The sequence below is a fragment of the Canis lupus genome, chromosome 27 (assembly GCF_011100685.1).
Source record: "Canis lupus familiaris isolate Mischka breed German Shepherd chromosome 27, alternate assembly UU_Cfam_GSD_1.0, whole genome shotgun sequence".
Taxonomy (NCBI): domain Eukaryota; kingdom Metazoa; phylum Chordata; class Mammalia; order Carnivora; family Canidae; genus Canis; species Canis lupus.
In genome coordinates this window covers 4,174,848-4,188,645 of record NC_049248.1, presented here as the reverse complement: position 1 = coordinate 4,188,645, position 13,798 = coordinate 4,174,848, and the positions used below count along the sequence as shown (strand labels likewise).

Here is a 13,798-nt window from a genome sequence, read left to right as displayed (position 1 = left end):
CAAGTGCCCATCAACTAATGAACAGGTAAACAAAATCTGGTTTATCTATAATGTGGGATATTATTCAGCCATAAAAAGGAGTAGATATTGAAACATGGGAGAACCTGGCAAACATTACGCTACATGAAAGAAGCCAATCAACAAAAGACCACATATTATATAATTCCGTTTTCATAAAATGTCCAGAATAGGCAAATTTACAAAGGCAGAAAGTAGATTAGTGATTGCTTAGGGCCTTGGGGGGATAAAAGCTGGGAGATGATAGCTAAAGGGCATGGGATAGCTTTCTGAAGTGATGAAAATGTCCTAAAATTAACTGTGGTGATGGATGCACACTTCTGTGAATATACTAATAACCAGTGAAGTGTGTATACTTTAAATGGATGTATTGTATGGTATATGAATTATATTTCAATAAAGCTGTTATTATTTTTAAAATTCATGAGTCTATACTAATTCTCAATAAATATAGCACAACAAAGATCTTCTTTACAGAATAATGCCAACTAATAAATATAGGATGAATAATGGAAGTAGAATATCATGACTTTATAACCACCATATTAATAATTGACTCTTGAAAGAAACATTGATGGATCCTATAACCATTGAGTGAAGCAGGATATTCAACACAATCTCAAGTATCTCCCCACAGATTATATTAATTACAAAGAGGAAAAGGTAACATTGCAATGAGGAAATCTGGCAGACATCACCTTAACCAAATGAAGGGATATAGCAACTCTGATGGGACAGACTGACATCTGGTATTCCCTGATGTGATGTACCGAGAAGAATATATTGCATACAATATAATGTATGCAACACTCCTGCCAATAATGTTTCCTATATCTATTCAAGAGGAAACAAACCAAATGGAGGGAAATTCTGCGAGATGACTCTCAGGATTCTTCAAAAACATCCTTACCAAGAGAGTTGAAAAAAATAGCTCTAGGTTAAAGTGAGGAGATTTAAGAGATTTCTGGCAAGAAAATATAACACATAATCCTTGTATTATGGATCAAAACGTACACACAGTAAGGACTATTATGGGTGCACTAAGGATATCTGACTATAAGTAGCACATTAGCACATAAGGGTATTAGTATATTAATGTGAAGTGTTCCACATGTGAAAATAGTATTACGATCATGTAGGAGTGTGAATAAGGTAGAAATGATGAGGGAACAGGGTGGTATGGATGGGGAGCCACACTTCTCTGAGTATCCATAAGTCCATAATGATATAGATGAATGAATGAATGAATGAATGAATAATTAATTAAATGATGAAGAAGGTATGGTTCTTCCTTACAAAAAAAGAAATTCAATTAAAAAAGATAAAAGGAGGGATGCCTGGGTGGCTCAGTGGCTTAGCACTGGCCTTTGGCCCATGGCATGATCCTGGAGTCCTGGGATCGAATCCCCCATCAGGCTCCCTGCATGAGCCTGCTTCTCCCTCTGCCTATGTCTCTGCCTCTCTTTCTTTCTCTCTCTCTCTCTGTCTCTCATGAATAAATAAATAAAATCTTTTTTTAAAAAAAGATAAAAGGAATGATGGAAATAGTCACCAAAGGCAAACACCACAATAATAATTGTCATAGGCAAAAAAATAATAATTAAAAAAATAATTGTCACAGGCAAGAATCATCAATGGATGCTAAAATTAGTGGGTGAAAGTATGCTGACAAACAGGTATTTACATAGTCTCAAAGTATCTGCCCACAAGATAATTACTGATTGCAAAGGGAAAAATAGTAACTTTAGAGGGGAGAAACCTGGAAGACAGCACCGTAACTAAGCAATTAAGATTAACACCACCAGTAAGAAAACACAGCATCATCGTACTCCTCCTGATATGATGTGCTGAGAAAGGCACAGCATCATGTTGGTGGTATTCCTGCCAAAAAATGCTTCTTAATTTAATCAGGAGGAAACACCACAGGAACCCAAACTGAGAAACATGCTATAAAATAAATGCCAGTATTCTTCAAAAGTGTGAAGATCAGAAGGGATGAAGGGGATGGGAGGTACAGGCTTCCAGTTAGGAGATGAAAGGTACAGCCTAGGAAATGTAGCCAATGATGCTCTAATAGCCTTGTATGGTGACAGATGGTAGCTACACTTGCTGTGACCACACCACAGAGTTGTTGAATCACTATGCTGTACACCTGAAACTAATGTAACACTGTGTATCACCTATACTTTGATTTTTAAAAAAGCCTCAAGATCAGGAAAGGCAAAGAAAGACTGATACACTATGCAGGTTGGAGAAGACTAATGAGACGTGACAACTAAGTAGACTATGGGATCCTGGATTTGGATCCCAAACTATTACGAGACATTAGTGGGAAAAGTGGCAAAACTCCAAAAAGACCTGTGGATTAGTTAATGGTACTGAATCAGTATTAATGTCCCGGTTTTTGTAACTTACTATGATTATGTAAGATATTAACATTAGGAGAAACTTTTAGTCAAGGAACTCTCTTACAATTTTATAACCTTTTTGTAAGTCTAATTTAAAAGATTGTTTAAAGTGAGATAACAGGCACCTTGGTGGCTCAGTTGGTTAAGCATCTGCTTTCAGCCCAGGTCATGATCCCAGAGTCCTGGGATCGAGCCCCACATCAGGATCCCTACTCAATAGGGAGTCTGCTTCTTCCTCTGCTTGTCCCTGTCCCTGCTCGTGCTCGCTCTCTCCAGCTCACACACTCTCTCTCAAACAAATAAAGTCTTAAAAAAAAAAGAATTAAAAAAATAAAGATACTAAAAAATAATGTTAATAAGCAATACTTAGGTTATCAACTTACTTTTCTGTTTTTTTTTAAGATTTTATTTATTTATTCATGAGAGACACAGGAATAAATTTTTCTAACACATAATCCATGGCTGCTATATAGTCAGGGGAGTGCTTCTTGCAGCCTCCTACACGGTGCCAGATAATAAGGATGCTGTAATCAGCACTTAACTGCAATTTGGCCAGTGATGCAGGAGGCTAAACAGGCTCCTTCTGTGGCACTGGAAGGAATAAACACCCTCCTTGCCAGGAGCACAGCAGGCTAAGACTTGCAAATCTGAAGGCTGTGAGCAGCCCATGGCTTTTCTAATAGTAACTTGAGTGAGCACTTCCTTAGCTTATGATAATATTACTTCATAACAACACAAATGATATTTTTCAGTCTCAGGAGTTAGTGAAGATAAGAGAAGGAAAGGCTGACCCTACTTTATTTAAATAAATGCAATAAATGCCAAAGGGTATTGATAAAGGGTACAACTTAGAAGGTGATTTCATTCATTTTAGTTAGGGGAATTTATAATTGTAAGTCTTTAGTCATTAGCTGCCTGTATGAAGTTAAAATAAAAACAATTTATGAAAATCTGACTCAACTCAATCAGAAACAAATGTACTATGTGTGATAAGGAATTACTAAAAAGATATTTCAGGAAAGATGCAGGAAAAAAAGGTTTAGTAACTGAAGACAAGTAACTACATAAAGCTATATAATTTTTTAATTCTTAAATCGTCAGTTATTCATACTTAAAGATTTGACTCCCATTTCTGGGAGAAAAAACTGTAGATTTGATTATGCCTTTTACTTAGATATACAAACTAAAAATCAATAAAATCAACAGATTGTGGACTTCATTAAAAAAACTCACAGTGGGCAGCCCGGGTGGCTCAGCGGCTTAGCACTGCCTTCAGTCCAGGGTGTGATCCTGGTGACCCAGGATCGAGTCCCACATCAGGTTCCCTGCATGGAGCCTGCTTCTCCCTCTGCCTGTGTCTCTGCCTCTCTCTCTGTCTCTCTCATGAATAAATAAATATAAAATCTTAAAAATGATAGTGAGACTACATCAAACTAAAAAGTTTCTGCACAGCAAAATAAACAATAAACAGATAAAAAGGTAACCTATTGAATGGGAGGAAGTATTTGCAAGTTATGTATCTGATAAGGGGTTAAAATCCAAAATATATAAAGAACTCATACAATTCAATAGCAAAAAATCCCGACAACCGAATTTGAAAATAGGCAAAAGATCTGAATAGACATTTCTTCCAAAGTGAGACAGATGGCTAACAGGTACATTAAAAAGTGCTCAATATTACTGATCATCAGCAAAATGCTAATCAACACCACAGTGAGACACTGCCTCACACCTGTCAGAATGGCTAGTATCAAAAAGACAAGAAACAAGTGGTAATGAGGATGTGGAGAAAAGAGAACCCTTAAAAAAAAAAAAGAAAAGAGAACCATTGTTCACTGTTGGTGAGATTGTAAATTGGTGCAGCCACTGTGGAAAACAGTATGGAGGTTCCTCAAAAAAATTAAAAATAGAGCTTCCATATGATCCAGCAATTCCATTTTGGGGTGTTTATCTGAAGAAAATGAAAACCCTAACTTGAAAAGATATATGCACCCCCATGTTCACTGCAGTATCATTTATAATATCCAAACACGGAAGCAACCTAAGTGTCCATCAATGGATGAACAGATAAAGATGAAATGTGGAATATTATTTAGCCATGAAAAGAATGGAATCTTCCCATTTGGGACACCATAGATGAATCTTGAAGGCATTATGCTAAGTGAAATAAATCAGAGAAAAGGCAAATACTGTATTATCTCATTTATCTGTAGAATCTAAAACAAAAGCAAAAATCAAGCTCATAGATACAGAGAACAGATGGGTGGTTGCCAGAGACAGGTGGAGGCTAGGCAAAATGGGTGAAGGGAGTCAAAAGGTTATAAAGTAAATAAGTCATAAAATAAGTAAGTCATGGAGATATAATGTATAGCTAATAATAAAGTATTAGATATTTGAAAGTTGCTAAGAGATCTTTAAAGCTTTCATTGAAAGAAAAAAACAAATTTTGTAATGATATATGATTACTGTGGTGATCATTTCACAAGATATGAGTGTCAATATAATGTTAAACCAATGCAAGCTATATATATTTAGCCTTTACAAACTATAATGACAGAAAATCTCCAACATATTAAATGTTAAACATATCTCCAATGTGTTCCGTGCACATACTTCAGGCCTTTTATAAATATTTGGAAATAAAGATCTAAGAGCAGGCTTGCCTCAAAAATATTCACAGTAAATAAGCATGTAATTTGGAGAGGTGCCTGGCTGGCTCAGTCAGAAGAGCATGTGACTCTTGATCTCAGGGTCATGAGTTCAAGCCCCGTATTGGTTTGTAGAGAGTACTTAAATAAATAAAAAGATGTTTTAAAAAGCATGTAAGTTGAAGAATAAAACATCATGTGAATTAGGTTTCAGTCTTCTCCCTAGAGGGCCCAAGGGCCACAAAGCTCTTTTTTCCTCAGGTGAGATAACAGTTTGAGAAGCAAATTCTCATCCTCCTCTACAACTGTACTCATAAAAATACATACGCTCCTTCTCTCCTCCTAACAGATGAAGATGTGAACTCTGATACTGGTGAATTGATTCTGGCCCCCATTCCCTTAGAATTACATTGAATACTGCTACTGTATTTTCAGCCTCTCCATCTCTAGTAGCTTCTTTCCTCAGCTCAAAATCATTCTTTAAAAAGATACTTTCCTAGGCCTTATCTATCTATAAAGCAAAGAACCAATCGCCACTTCCCACCATCATTAAATAACTTCAAAATAACACTCGCTGTCACTATTTCAACTCTAACTCACTTCTCAACTCATTGCAGTCTGGCTCTATTCCCTTATTCTCCTGAAACTCTTCCTCTAATTGCCAAAAATAATAGCTTGTTTTCACTCTCTTCATTCCTGCTTGAGTTGCCTGAAGTACTTGACAAAACTAGCCACCACCTCCTTACTGAAACTCTCTCCTCCCTTGTTTTCCTGATAACTCCTTGGTTCTACTCTTACCTAGCTGCTCCCTTCATTAAATACAGTCAGCAAATGTTAAGCTTGTCCCACATACCAGGCACCAAGGTAGACACTAAGGATACAGGAATGAACAAGGAATTAGTTTAAGCCTTCACAGCTTTACTTTCAGTCTTCTTCCATTGACCATTATTGTAGTTAATACATGTTGATCTACAGGCCCATCCTATGTCATGTACCTATTGCCATGACTGATAACCCCAAATCTTTATCTCTAGCAGCCACACTAGACTCAGCCCAAATATCTGGTTGACCCTGAATCAAGCATGAACTAGGCAGGCTCCAAGCAATTCTGGTAAGACTAGGAATCAACCTGAGATTTCACCTGCTGCCTTCCAGCTCAGTTGCAGTTAAAGAAATCAAATAAGTGGGACGCCTGGGTGACTCAGCAGTTGAGTAGACGTCTGCCTCTGGCTCAGGGCATGATTCTGGAGTTCTGGGATCAAGTCCCACATTGGGCTCTCTGCAGTGAGCCTGTTTCTCCCTCTGCCTATGTCTCTGCCTCTCTATCTGTGTCTCTTATGAATAAATAAATAAACCTTTAAAAAAAGAGAGAGATCAAATAAGTGATCTACCTTTAAAAAATCCAACCGAAAAAGTCAATTGTCTTCATAGGAAAACAACAGAATCCAGAGTCTTTACAATGTATCACTTCATAATGTTCAGAACACAATAAAAAATTATTCCATATCCAAAGAAACAGGAAAAACATGATATATCATCAGTAGAAAATATCCAATCTGAAAAACAGGGCAGAAAGCTGTTTTTTTAAAACACGAAAAGAGAGATTCAGGGACCTAAGAGACAATATCAGAAAGTTTAATGTTCATGTATTTGAAATAGTCATTGGACTTTTCTCAAGTTTGATAAAAGACATAAATTCACAGATTCAAAAGCTCACTGAACGCCAAAAATAACAAATGCCACATACACACAACCCTAAGTTCAATTCTCACTTTTTCTAAGAAAAAGTCCTCAATTTCTCCATAATAATTTCCTCTGTTCTACTTTAACAGCACTTTGAACATTTCTAAATTATACTTATCCTGAATATCCTGATGGTACATTTATATCTTTTCCTATCCATTAAAGCAGTGACATTCAAAAACTGTTGACAGTGAAGGAGTAAGAACTTTATTATTCAATGTGATTTAGCACACATATGTACACATACACATGCACAGCTGATCTTTTAAAGTACTAAAAAAGGCTTTACAGAAAAAAAAACCCAATATATTACAAACTCTCACAACACAATCAATTTCTAATTCTTGTCAGTACCTCCATATATTTTTCCTTTTTCTCAAAATGAGTTTATATTAATTTTTTAAATTATCATACAGTAAAATCAACTTTTTAAATGTACTACCAATTCAACACAAGCACAGATTTGCTGTGAATACTCCAAAAACTCATTTTGGCCTTTTTTTCCCCAACTATTTTATTTATGTCTGTGTCTCCTTTAATGGACAAAATTCATATACATATCATATCTTAATGGTTAAAGTGCCCTACCCCACTGGCAAGATGGACTTGTTCCCTTGTTAAATGTAGAACTTATCTTCTTTTATGTTACTATGGAACAGCAATGAGTATCTTTATTCTTCAAAGTGAAATTTTCAAGTCAAAAATTATAAATTATGCTATTATAAATCCTTACCTATAATTCTTCCAAATTGTTTTTCTCCAAAATAGAACTTTATATAAATTTATGTTGCTACCAATAAGTTAATACCATATTTCTCTATGCTCTGGCCAATTTGGGATATTATCTCTGTTAGATTAATGATATAGTAAAGTAATTTAAGGGGCGCCTATGTAGTGTAGTTGGTTAAGCACCCGAATCTTGGTTTTGGCTCAGGTTCTGATTCATGTGAGATCAAGCCCTGAGTTGGACTCCATGCTGGGCATGGAGTCTGCTTGAGATTCTCTCTCCTCCCTCTGCCCCTCCTGTTTATGCTCACTCTCTCCTCTCTAAAATAAAATTTAAAAATCTTTAAAAAAAAAAAAAAGGAGCTTAAAATTGTTTAACTTACATGTTTTTAATTACTAAGGGAAAAGAATCTTTTACCATATAATGAATAATTACTCCACCTGATACACATAACTGATCTACAACTGGAAATGTCTGGATTCAAATCCAGAAAGTCATACAAGCAAAGATACAAAAGAAGTTCAACTTGACTACCCTCTATGCCCACATACTCAAAGCTCACAATATCTAAAGTATAATGATACTCACTCAGATTTTTAAAGTATATTTTTATTATGAGAAAATTAATTTACTTCTATTATAGAAAAATTTTAAGGTAAATAAAAATATACTACATAATAATAATGCATTATTTTTTCCAAGTCATATATCATAAACTTTTTCCTTCATTTTTGCAGAAATAGGAAAAACAATTTCTATAAGCACAATTTTTATTGGCTGTATAATATTTTATCTATACTGATCTAGTCCCCTATTGTTGGATATTTATGTTGTTGCTAATTTATTTTTTTTATTTCATACTAGTTTATTTAGGGGTTCTATTTTCACTCCTCAGTAGATTTTATGGATTTCTCATATGCTTCTTCACTCATTAGTTCATCCAGTTCTGAAGAATTACCAAGCATTATCTTGATCAGCCAACCATTTTCATAACAAGATTTGTTGGCAAGTCCTGGATTTTCCACAAGAGCTTCATTAATTTCAGTTACTGCTCCTGATAGGAGAGAATAGAGCTCACTAGCACTTTTCATACTTTCCAAAGCACCAAACTTACCTTGTTTGTTCAACTTTGTCCCAACTTTAGACAGACTACAGTAAACAACATTACAACATCTCCCAAAGCTTCCTGTGCAAAATTGCTGATTCCCACTGTTCCAATACCATTTTGTTATCCATTCATGTCTGTGTGCATCCAAATGGTCCCCACAGCACCCACCCTCCGCCCTGTCCCCAGAGCCACAGCAGGCAAAAGCCTAACGACAGAAATACAATAGTAATAAATACATGTCATTCAGGCAAAAGGAAAGAAAAAGGTTCTACTATTTGCTAGGGAGAGTGCTTAGGCCTTTATACACATAAATCTCATTCACTGTTCATCTGAACCATGTAAGGTTGCTACTATTTTATTTACTTTATAAGTGAAAAAGGGTGGCTTCAGGAGACTGAGCAACTTACTAAGCCAAGCTTAAAGTCACATAAATTAAAAAAACAAAGCCAAAAAAAAAAAAAAAAGCCAAATTTTTATGCAAATATGTCAGACACCAAAAAGTCCCTGTTCTTTCCCTTTGTCACCCTGGTTCTCAAAAACAAGCACACATCAACAAAATATAGTTAAAAAAACACAAAAACAATTGATGTATAAAAGCCTGTGACATAATTCAAGATCCTTTCAAGATAAAAGAATAGAATAGAAATAGAAGGAAACTCCCACCACATAATAAAAGCTATATATGAAAAGCCTACAGTAAACATATTACACAATGGTGAAGGATTGAAAGCATTTCCTCTAAGATCAGGAATAAGGCAAGGATGCCTCTTTTCAATACTTCTGTTCAACAGAGTACTGAAAGTTCTAGCCAGAGCAACTAGGCAAGAAAAAGAAATAAAAGGTATCCAAACTATAAAGAAAGAAGTACAATTGTTTCTGTTTGCAGATGATATGATCTTACACATAGAATATTTTTTAAAAGATTTTATTTATTTATTCATGAGATACACACAGAGAAAGAGGCAGAGGGAAAAGCAGGCTCCATCCAGGGATCCCGATGTGAGACCTGATCCTGGGACCCCAGGATCACTCCTTGAGCTGAAGGCAGACACTCAGCCCCTGAGCCACCCAGGCATCCCGACATAGAATATTCTAAAGACTTCATATACACACAAAAACAAACCCTGTTAGATTTAATAAATGAATTCAGCAAACTAGCAGGACACAAAGACACAAAACAACTACATTTCTATATACAATAAACAACCTGAAGAGGAATTTACTAAAATAATTCCATTTACAATAGCATCAAAAAAATAAAATACTTAGCAATTAACTTAACCAAGGAGGTAAAAGACTTGTACAATGCACTGCTGAAAGAAATTAAAGAAGACAGAAATAAATGGAAACATACCCCATGTTCATGGATTAGAAGACTTAATATTGTTCAAATGTCAATATTACCCAAAGCAATCACTACAGATTCAGTGTAAATCCCTGTCAAAATCCCAATGACGTTTTTTTCCAAAAATAGGAAAACCCATCACAAATTCTTAAGGAATCTCACAGGCCCCATATAACCAAAACAATCCTGAAAAAGAACTGGAGGACTCACATTTCCTGATTTCAAAACTTACTACCCAAAGCTAATCAGTATGGTATTGCTATAAAGACATATGCTGGAGAAAAAATACCACACAAAGAACCCCCAAAACAGACAGATGTATGGACCAAAGAAATAGAACAGAGAGCCCAGAAATAAACCCTCAAATATATGATCAAATAATTTTTGACAAGGTGTCAAGACCATTCAATGTAGAAAGGATAGTCTTTCAACAAATGGTGCTGAGAAAACAATATCCACATGCAAAAAAAATGAATTTGGACCCTTACCTAACACCACATACAGATATTAACTAAAGAAGATCAAGAACCTAAATGTAAGACCTAAAACAAAACTCAGAGCAGGACAAAAATCTTCACAACACTGGACTTGGCAATGATTTCTTGGAATATGACACCAAAGACACAGGTAACAAAAAAAATAAACAAATAGACTTCATGAAAATTTTAAAATTTGTACATCAAAAGGGACTAGCCACAGAATAAAAAGGCATCTTACAGAACAGGAGATAATATTTGCAAATTATATGTCTGATAAGGCATTTATATCCAAAAAATATAGATAGAACTCCTAAAATACAACAATGGCGACAACAAAACAGCCCAATTCAAATATGGGCAAGACAGTTCTCCAAAGATATATAAATGGTGAATAAGCACATAAAAGATCTCCAACAGCACAGATCATTAGGGAAATTCTTTTTATACATATATATATTTTAAACATTTTATTTATTTATTTATTAATGAGAGACACCGAGAGAGAGAGGCAGAGACACAGGCAGAAGGAGAAGCAGGCTCCATGCAGGAAGCCTGATGTGGGACTAGATCCTGGGACCCCAGGATCATGCCATTAGGGAAATTCAAATCAAATCTATAAGGAGATACCACTACCCACACATTAGGAGAACTACTATCAAAAAACTAGAAAACAAATGTTGTCAAGGGTTTGGAAAAACTTAGAATTGTGCACTGCTGGTAGAATTGTAAACTGGTGCAGCCAATGTAGAAAACTGCATGGACGTTCCTCAAAAAATTAAAAATTTAACTACCATATGATTCAGTAATTCCACTGCTGGGTATTTACCCCAAAGAACTTAAAAGCAATGTCTTGAAAAGATATTTGTACACTCATGTTCATAGCAGCATTATTTGCAATAGCTAAAATGCAGAAGCAACCCGTATGGCCATCAAATTTCAACATATAAGCAAAATGTGGCATATACAAAGAATGGAATATTACTCAGCCTTAATAAAGGAAAGAAATTTTGACACGTGCTACAATATGAATGAACCTTGAAGACATTATAGTAAGTGAAATAAGCCAGTTAGAAAAAGACGAATACTGCATGACCCCATTTATATCAGGTATTTAAAATAGTCTAAATCATAGAATGGTGGTTGCCAGGGGCCGGGGGCTGAGGTGGGGGGTGATAATGAGAAGTTACTGTTTAACAGGTAGAGTTTCAGTTTTACAAGGTGAGCAGAGTTCTGGGGATAGATAGTGGTGATTGCTGGCTGCACAACAATGTGAATATACTTAATACCACTGAACCGTATACTTCAAAATGGTTAATGATAAGGAAGGAAGGAAGGAAGGAAGGAAGAAAGGAAGGAAGGAAGGAAGGAAGGAAGGAAGGAAGGAAGGAAGGAAGGAAGGAAGGAAGGAAGGAAGGAAGGAAGGGTTAATGGTAAATTTCACATATATTTTGGGATGCCTGGGTGGCTCAGTGGTTGAGCATCTGCCTTTGGCTCAGGGTGTAATCCTGGTACCAGGATGGAGTCCCACACCAGGCTCCTTGCAAGGAACCTGCTTCTCCCTCTGTCTATGTCTCCGTCTCTGTGTGTGTGTGTCTCTCATTAATAAATAAAATGTTTTTAAAAATTCATGTATATTTTAACACAATAAAGGGGATCCCTGGGTGGCGCAGCGGTTTAGTGCCTGCCTTTGGCCCAGGGCACGATCCTGGAGACCCGGGATCGAGTCCCACGTCGGGCTCCCGGTGCATGGATCCTGCTTCTCCCTCTGCCTCTGTCTCTGCCTCTCTCTCTATCTGTGTGTGACTATCATAAATAAAATTTAAAAAAAATTAAAAAAAAACTACACATAAAATTTGAGAAAATATAGGTTAATATTTTTATAACATGAACTATAGAAAAGTCACAGCAGGGGCAACTGGGTGGCATAGTCAGTTAAGCCTCTGACTCTTAGTTTCAGCTCAGGTCATGACCACAGGGTCCTGATCTCAGAGTTGTGAGATCAAGCCCTGGATCAGCTCCTCACTGAGTGAGGAGTCCTGCTTAAAAAAAGATTGTCTCTCCTCCCTCTGCCCCCCTCCCCCTGTGCACACAAACTCTTGCTCTCGTGCTCTCTTTCAAACCAATAAATAAATTTTTAAAAAGAAAAGAAAAAGTCACAGCAAGACATAGAGCCCAGAAAGTATCAGGGAAACAAGTGATACATTTTATTACATAAAAATTTTAAACCTGCAGGACGCCTAGGGGCTCAGTGGTTGAGCATCTATCTGCCTTTGGTTCAGGTTGTGATCCCAGGGTCCTGGGATCGAGTCCTGAATCAGGCTCCCTATAGGGCACCTGCATCTCCCTCTGCCTGTGTCTCTGCCTCTTTCTCTGTGTCTCTCATGAATAAATAAATAATGCCCTTTAAAAAGTTTAAACCTGTTAAAAATTAATAAATAAAAGCCAAAGACTACTGTAAAAAAAGAAAAAGTCAGGTATAACCAGCAACTGCTCTTTAAAGTATCACTATTTTCTCATTTTTAAAATAATACTGTGTTTGTTCATTCAAACAATGCTCCACTAACACCACAATGACCATACAGCCCAAATTATTCAAAATAATCCTGATCCTTTCCACATCTTATATTTAAAGAGAATAAAAATCAATGGTTTTGTAGAATATACTAGTAAAACCTCAGTCAAAAAACCTGGGTTCAAATTCTGATTCTGGCAATTCCTCGTTAAATCTTCAACAAGTCAATTCATCTACCTAAACATCTGTCGCCTCAATCATAAAATGTGGACAGCTGTATCTACCTCACAGAGTTGTTTGTTAAGTATTAGATAATTATACATGAAAGTATATGGAGACATAAGGAAAAGTGCTTTGGAAATTGCAAAGCACTGTGTGAATGTTAACTGCTACCTGCTAAAGCATCCCCTTTGTTCATTGTTCTTAAGGCAGGCCATGGGTCTGTACAATGAATTCACACTTGAACTCCAATAATAATTGAGCATGATGTAAAAAGGACCATAGTACCTTAGTGATAAAAAGGTAAGATGTCTACTGAGTTTGCTGAGACTAGTTTCCTAAGTAGTCTTAGTGAAATTCCGATGAAAGTAGCAAATATAGCTGGATGCTTGCAATGCCCTCAGAAACACATTAACATGGGTCATGGGTAAAATCTACCCAGAATACATTTTGAGTGACATTCCCTCCCCCTGGGAGACTAGACAGGCATTTTCAATCTTGGGATAGCCTTTCCTTTTTCCTTGTTCCTCTGTTACCCATGTAATAATTAACATCTGGGGGGATAATGTAGAGAAAGGAAGTTTACAATTT

General features: G+C 36.2%; 1 protein-coding gene across 5 annotated transcripts in view; it reads right to left on the bottom strand.

The window, feature by feature from the left end:
• The window catches only part of TULP3 (TUB like protein 3), a 63,822-nt gene that overhangs the window by 34,962 nt on the left and 15,062 nt on the right, over positions 1 to 13,798 (bottom strand). Inside the window, exon 2 of one of the 5 annotated variants that reach the window (XM_038576441.1) lies at positions 6,466 to 6,630. The exons of the other annotated variants lie outside the window; for them this stretch is intronic. The gene's annotated coding sequence lies outside the window, so the exon portion shown is untranslated. The remainder of the gene's footprint in view (positions 1 to 6,465; positions 6,631 to 13,798) is intronic. 5 annotated transcript variants of the gene reach the window in all.